This window comes from Mytilus edulis, chromosome 8 (assembly GCF_963676685.1).
Source record: "Mytilus edulis chromosome 8, xbMytEdul2.2, whole genome shotgun sequence".
Lineage (NCBI taxonomy): Eukaryota > Metazoa > Mollusca > Bivalvia > Mytilida > Mytilidae > Mytilus > Mytilus edulis.
In genome coordinates this window covers 43,312,834-43,321,771 of record NC_092351.1, presented here as the reverse complement: position 1 = coordinate 43,321,771, position 8,938 = coordinate 43,312,834, and positions in this window count along the sequence as shown.

Below are 8,938 nucleotides of genomic sequence, written 5' to 3'. Positions count from 1 at the left end.
TATAAAAATATTACAAGCAAATTATTTCAAAACATATACAAAAATTTATACTATCAATCCGATAATTACAATTACATTATACTTATAAAACATGCAAAAGGTAACCAATAAACTGAAAAAAGTGTCACCGTAAAAAAACAGGAATAACATACAGTTAAAGTTGATCTTAGGAAAAGATTTCTTTCTGTAAACTTTGAAATAGTAATGAACATAGTTAATATTCGTATAAACATTTTAAAGAACTCCTGACAATAATAATTCGGGCCATATTTTTCGTATCAAATAGAAGCTAAAATAAATCGCCAAGGAATCTGTTTTTGTCCCGTATGAAAAAACTGCGAATAACATCTTAATTGTAAGACATAAAATTTACATTGAGGTTCTGCAAAAGGAAATCACGAATTCACCAAATACAATGAGATTTTTAACTATTTACTCTGTTCCGAAACTGCAACAAAACAACTTCCAAATACAGATTTGTTTTGTCTTTCATTCATTATTCCACTTCTAAACTGCCTATTATACTTAAAAGTATACTTTGTACAATCAAAATCCTTTTAAAAAATAGTTCAAATAAAGCCTTTGAAATAGTGGAATCAATCACTTTTGGAGTGTGAAATATCGTTGGAAGTACTTGATAAATCGCATGCTTATTTTCAAATCAGTTCGATGTTTTCATTTTTCTACCCTGTATATACCTCTTTGCCTCAATTTTATTGAGAAAAAAATCACACATCTAATTAAATGGGAATTTAAAAAGTCAAATCATAGTCGTGCCATCAATTTGTATCTGGTATAAGCAGCTGTATATTTTAAAATATCAATGTCTTGCACAGATCTCTAGCTCATTTGAACACAAACAAGTTTTTTAAATAAGATTTTCATAAATTATATTTGTTTGGCAACCATAGGTCATGTTACTAAGTAGCAAAAAAAAAACCAAGCAAAATGACGTTGTTTCAATTTGTATTTAAAAGGTCGGAACGCGAATATGTGTTTTTTAGTAACAACGAACAAAAGACTATGTCAATTGGACCTGGCTTAATACGATAACTGTCCTTGAGTTGTACTAAATACCATTTTTATTTGCTTTGGACATTCCTTATATCGACAAGTTATCGGAATTCCAATGGGGACTAACTGTGCACAACGTAATACAGTCCTGTTTCTGTATTGTTAAAGTTATAACGTAAATCAGCAAAGAACCATCAAAACAACATATGATACAAAAATTTAATAACACGTTTGAATGTAAGTATTTGGGTGGTATATTGGCTGTCAATATTGACAACTTCAGTGTGTACACCAAAGAGATGTATCCTACTAAACTGACTCTAAATAATGCTTATACTAAAAACTGCCCTTTCTTTGATCTTATTATCTATATATATTTAAATGGAAGCTTTTAAATATCAAAATGTATGATACAAGAGATGATTTTTCAGTTCCTATTGTTTATTATCTATTTTGAAATGGTGACGTTTCCTTGTCATCATCTGATCAACAATTATATATCTCATCTTGTTGAATTCGCTTGTGTTTGTAGCAACTTAATTGATTTTAACGAAAGAACTATGTCTATTAATGAAAAATTATAATACCAGGGATTTCAATATCACAAACTAGTCAAACCATTTACTAAATTTTATTATCGGAACAAGGATTTAATTCGTAAATATAAATCATCATGTACGTTCATGCATTTTACATCCAACATTTTATGGTAATGTTATATTCTATATAAAGTATAAAAACGTCGGCACTCACCTCAAAAGCTTACCAAACCTTTAAACAGACTTATTCGGAAGGGATAAAGTTACGATACAGTATATTTGGTATTTATATTGATTCACTCACAGGGTCCTTGCTTCGGAAATAAACATATTTATTATAAAACCAGTTTGTTGGCATGATAAGGGTCATGTTCTTCTTATTTATTTTATGATTGTATGATACTTAACCCCTAACGGGAGGGATTGTGCTTGATTTTCATTTGAGAAAGACATACTATTTCAATCAGATTTATAGAGGTCTGGAGCTTGCATGTCAATAACTACTATTAATCCTTGGTTAATTTATGTAATATTTTTATTTTTATTAGTTTCTTTTGCTACTTTTACTGACATTGGACTTCTTTCAAACTGAGTTTTGTTGTGCGTATTGATGTGTGTTTGTTTATTTTATAGTTAGCTAGACGTCAAGGGGGAGGGTTGAGATCTCACACAACATGTTTAACCCCGCCGCATGTTTGCCCTTGTTCAAAGTCAGGAGTCTCTTATCTTTGTATGTTTATTTAATTGTAGTTTATTTATATGTGTTGGAGTTTAGTTTGACGTGTATTTTCAATGAACTAGTACACTTTTTTTGTTTATGGGCCAGCTGAAGCACGTCTCCGGGTGCGGTATTTTTTCGACATGTCTGTTTTCTGTTATTTGGTTGAATTGATGTCTTTTTGACATATTCCCCATTCCATTCTCTATTTAATTGCTGATATTTCAACAAAAACATTTAAAACTAGACATAAATACCATCATAAATATTGTTGATTCAAATTAAAATTTACTATAGTGTCCATACGTTAATTCTTATCATATTCAACTTAAGGGAAGCAAAACTAGGAATTGATTAATAGGATTCTCTTGAAAGTTTTTCTGTCGAAGATGGTTATTCACTTTAGGAATTCTGGCTTTCTTGTCAATAATAAAACGCTACGCATTGAGCGTATGATTTGCCCGTCTTCCTTTAAGATCGAGTTTTTATAGTAAAAATTAATGTTTATGATTTGATAAAAATACTGTAATTTTTGACGATTTTTCAACAATTAAAGTCCCGTTACTCCGCATTGTCAAATCAGAAGTTAAAAAAAGTAAACAAAAACCAAACAAAAACCTAAAAATGACCATATTTCAATAGAAATAGATAAGTCATCACCGATTAATGAAAACTAGAGTTCCCAAAGCGCTTTTAAGCAAGTGTCTGAAAACTGGAACCCCCCGCCAAAATTATTTTTTGAATAAAGTCCCATTACTCAAAAATGTAGAAATTTAAGACAATTTGTCAATAATTTTCATCAAAACTTTCTCGTAGTATTTTGGAGTTATGGTCAGAAAAGAGGAAAATCCAACATGATTTTTTGAAGAAAATTATATACAAGTCAGAAACTTGAAACCTATTCTTTTTGAAAAGTAAAAGAGAGCTTGCGTCAAAAGATATAAACTATTAACCTAAGTTTCATGAATATTGATTGAAGCATTTTTGAGTTATTATCTGACGTGTTGACGGTATATCATTATACATTATGTCGTAGACGGGCATATAATAATTGGCCAACACGATTTTAGGAAAGTGTTTAATACTAACATCAACAAATCAATCCTGAGTCGGTAAAGTTGTACACAGATACATTTTTTGTTGCTTCATTATAAATATATGCTGTAAATTGCTAAATTTAATTTATTCCACAAAAGGAACTTTCTTGGATGATTTAAAGTTGTCTATGTGATGTTTTATTTGTTGGTGATACTGAGCTTTATTTTTTTATCCTTTGCATTTTCCTAATGGTTTGGTACTTCTTTAAATATGTAACATGATAGTAAATAAATTACCGCTGTTATATACAACGTTTGATTGCTAGGAAGCAATTAATACGTTTGAAAAAACAAACCTGCATTACTTTGTAGTATAGTTGATCAGTTTATAATATATACATTTGTACCTTTGTTGTTGAACAGGTTGAATTGGAAATTTAACTCTATATTCAATCTGTACATTTAACCAAACACTACATAAGGGTTAGGGTAGATATAGTTATCAAAGGTACCAGGATTATAATTTAGTACGCCAGACGCGCGTTTCGTCGACATAAGACTCATCAGTGACGGTTATATCAAAATATTTATAAAGCCAAATAGGTTCAAATTTCATGAGCATTGAGGATCCAAAATTCCAAAATATTGTGCCAAATACGGCTAAGTTAATCTATGCCTGGGATAAGAAAATCCTTATTTTTTCGAAAAATTCAAAGTTTTGTAAACAGGAAATTTATAAAAATAGAGATAGAGGTAGGGGAAGATCTGATAGTAACTAATAATGATCCAGTATATATGTCTGACCAACCATTAATCACACCTTCATTACAACTTATTGCTGGTCCATCAAGCTCAAATGACGATGCGTAAGTGAACGATAGTAGGGTTGATACAGATGTGTCAAGAATGATTGAGCCATTGTGGAAAAAGGACAAGAGGTCCAAATTACATACAGACAAATAAAACCTCGAGGGCTTTTATGAATTTTATATTACAATGACAATGAGCATGATGATTGTAGTATGAATGTAGTCGGGTCGTAAGAACAGCGTCATGAGGACGAAATGAGCGTGCTAAAATCGTACTGTGGTCTTGTATAAGCGTTGTATAAACTTGGTAAAGTCGTAGTGTAAGCGTGTTTTTGTCGCGGTAAGAACGTGATGGTCGTATTGGGGTCGTATAAAGGTCGCTGTGAAATCGTAGCGCAGTCTCCCCGACTGTCGCTACGATGGTACAGCGACCTTTGCGATCTTACCGAGACCTTACTGCGCTCTCACTACGCTTTTACTGCGACTTGATTTCATCACGACCGCACCACGATTATTTTGAACATGTTCAAAGTTGGCCACGCTCATCACGATCATGAAGACCTTACCACGACCGAACTAAAACTTTACTGCGATCTGCACGATTGCGCTACGATCGTCAACATTTTAATTTTTTCACAGATCGTAGTGCGATCATGGCCTAGTGGGACTGTGGTATAACTTAATCAGCATTAAGTCATTGTTATCGATAGTCGATGACATATGAGTTTAGAGATAATGAGTCTGTAGAGATAACAAAGTTCGGGTTCCGATGATAAAGCTTAAAGATAACATTTTTCTTTGAATAATTTATTGAAAACAGTAACATTTCATTTTTTGTTTATATATTTTCTATTGATTTTTGTTTACGTCTGCATGAAAATATCCTTTTAAATCGCAAAGACAGATATTTAGTAATCAGTTAATGCAATTATGGCAACATTAACACTTCTTTTAAGACCATTTCAAATTTTGCTGATAGCAAAAATTCAAAACTGCATTTGCAAATCAACCCCTCATGGGCAATTATTTATATATGCCCCTGGAAAAGTCGACGGGTTGCCTTTTCAAGTGGAACTGACTAACACAACCTTACAATGTGCCGGAAAATGCCTTCAAAATAGGAAATGCAAAGTAGCTAACTTTCATTGGGAAACCCGACTGTGTCATTTCTTCAGTTTATGCTACAACGAAACGAAAGATATTGATGGATGGGAGATACTGAGAGTTATAGACGACCAAAGTAAGTAAAACATATTATATATATATAAATCCTAGTTTGCCGTGATTTGTTTAAATCTGTAGATATGTAGGAAGAAAATTATATAAATTTCGCGCTTTATTTCATCTCCTAAAGGCAAAACTAATACTTTGCACTTCGAATTCTTTGTTTGATCTATACATATTTGTATTACAACGAGAACCCTGTTTCTACCTCATTCAGCAGCGACAAAAATGTCAATTGGGGCTTCATCGAACCTAGCTATCTAGATAATTACACCACTTTCATCTGATACAGTACCATTCCTATTCATATATCAGTATACACAAACAATATATATCTATAATACTAAAATAACGAGGTCCAATTTGTCAGCCGTCATGGGGTAAAAACTACAAATCAAAGAATTTAACTTTATATATAGCTAAAATAGGACAATGGTGTTGATTAAAAATTACACCACTCCAGACCCTTTTGTTTTTCATACAATTAATATTGCCAATAATTAACAAGTTCCGGGTCGAATCCGATACCGACGCCAATAGTATAATTACATGTTACCTATTACCTTATCTGTACGTTCCGCATCTGACAGGCGCACCACCAAATGGTGTATTTAGGATTTTGCTATATACACGGGTCATAATCACAGGGTTGACACTACTAAATTAAAATTGTCAGCCGTCATGGGGTAAAAACGACAAATCAAAGAACAATCACAGGGTTGACACTACTAAATTCATTCATTGTCACAATGTTGTAGTATTTTAATTAAAGTATGACTTTTTAAGATGACAATAGGAATATTAAAAATCTGGACTTAAAATAATGCGTATAGATACAGTTTTCAATTTGTTTGCCGGCATGACGTAAAACATCGAATCAAAAAATTCAACTTTATTTATAACTAATACAGGACAATGCTGTTGATTAAAAAATACTCCATTCCAGGCCCTTTTGTTTTCTAAATAATTAATATTACCAATTTATTATAATTGACAAGTTCCAGGTCCATGGGTCGACGGGTTCAAACAGAAAGATTTTGAAAGAAGAGAAAACTGCACATCTTATAATCGGCATGACTTTATCAGATGACAATACCAAAACTAAAATAAGGCCTACACATATTTATACACTTAAATTCAGTCACAGACCCGCGATATCACGGGTGTGTTCTAGTATAAATAAATAAAATTAAATTTCAAAATGCTCTTTAAAGTCCTTTGATTCTCTACATTTTTTTTCAAACCGGTTTCACATCTTTGTGATAATCATGGAGGAATGTAACTAACGGTAACGTTACGTCACGATAATAAGTCTGTAACAATACATTAAAGGGACTTTACAAAAGTAACGTCTTATCTGTTTAGGCTGTTATCTGGTTTGTACTTTTGTATAAACATATTTTCTTTATTAATTCTCATTTCTTCGGTGAATTGGTCGTCACATTGGTAAAATGGGAAAACATAGTATTTGGGTGATTTGTTGCTAGCGCATAGATCCAGGTGATCATCGTTAATCATCCTAATTTCTTTATGTCGGATTTGTTCACGGTGAACAGTAAATCTTTTCCGTAAAGTGTTTCCTATTTGTCCAATATAATCTTGTTTACACCCATTACATTTGATGACATAAATTAAATTGCTCGATGCACACCTAAAAGAGTTTTTAATAATGAAAATCTCTCCTGATTTAAATTCATATAACTGTCCTTCCATAATATTTTGACAAATACTGCAATTTGAACGTCCGCATTTTTTACATACTTTCATCAAAGTTGGTACATTTTGATATATTATGGTATATGCCTATGTATTTCTTGGGTTATACGATGAGACGTATGGTAAAATTTGATTCGTATCAATTACTGTGTTTTTCGGCCTTCTTAGTTCTTGAATATTTATAGCCTTTGCACGTTTTATTCCATTATTAATCAAAGTTTTTGGATAGTGTCTCTCTAATAGTATTGCGTTAAGTTGTCGAGTCTTTTATTTCTCAATTCAATACTAAAGACAATAGTACATATTCGTCTCGCCAAATTGAACGGTATGTTTGTTCTTGTGTGTTTTGGGTGGCATGAAATGAAAAGTAAGTATTGTTCAGAGTCTGTCGGTTTAAAGTAAATATCGGTTTCAATTTCTGTTTTTTTTTTATTATCAAGATATCTAAAATGGTAACTGTTTATAGCTAAATTCCATAGTGGAAATTGAAACCGATATATATATACGTCTGAGTCCGTGACAACTCTACAACAGATTTATCCACCGGATCACCAGCTATGATGGTGATACATGGCTGTGTACATTATGTATATACAACTCGTCTAACCATCAACCCAACAATGTTAGATCACCTGCACTGTAGCCTTCCCGATAGACCACACGACCACCTGGGCTTCACTTCACAAAAAAATTGCGAAAGCAAATTTACAGATCTAACATTGTTGGGTTGATGGTTAGACGAGTTGTATCTATATATATATATATAATATATATAACAAGTCTAAACGGGTACAACATCACCAAAAACACAACAAAACGAACAATATGTTAGATATTTCGGATAACAGATATCATTCCTCGGTAATTGCACGATGATAAATGAATCATGTCAATTCAAATTAAGACTCTATCAAAATTTTGAAATTTATACGATTTGAGCGAACGCTGGAACAATTTTAAAATTTCCAAACACGGCGCAAAGACTACAAAGATATGCCAAAATAAAAATAGTTATTTACGATGTGAACTGGCACAACTCTAAATTCCCAAAGGTGGTGACAGTTGAGATGTTAAACAACTGCGTGGAAATACAGTCCCAATAAACAGTCCTGACAGATCTAAGATGGTATAATATTTAAAATATGACAACGGTAGAGCAATTGCAACAGAGACTGCGTTTTAAAAACATCCCAAAAATATAGTAATTAGATGATAAGAAAAATGAGTAATAAATTTTCACTAAGGTTAAGTAATAGAACGTGGCTGCGTATTTACACATCTCTACCAACTGTAATTAAAACTAGTATAATTCAAAAATTCCTGAAAAGTGTAAGAGTCCAGTACGGAAGCCGGAGTTACTGGACACAAGTGATGGCAAGAAATTAGTGATGGTAGGGAAAATGAGTGACTCTTCTATGTTTTTTCATTAATGCCCTCTGGGGAAACTGTTCTGAGCTTTCTTATCCAAAAACTTTCCCGAGCAAGTCTGTCGGCCTTTGACCAGTCCTCGTTGTGATCTATGATGGTGATGGTAAGTTTTTTAAGATCAGTTTGGACGTATATATATCGTTTGTGATCTTAAATGACGACTTACGGGGAGGTCGGGCTTGCAGATGTAGTCACTACGATGACCATTCATGCGTTTGTTGAATGGCTGTTCTGTCTCGACAACATACTGCATGCCACATCGACACTGAGGAATGTATACAACATTCTGGGTTTTGCAAGTTACATTACAAAATATTGTGTACACAGACCCAGTGGAGTGGCAAGTAAATGTTTGAGTATTCAGTAATTGTTGGCAAGTCAGACAATGTTTGTTACCACATGAATTGCACCATCCTGTAGTTGAACAGCTTTTATTAAAGGAGACGGCAGCTT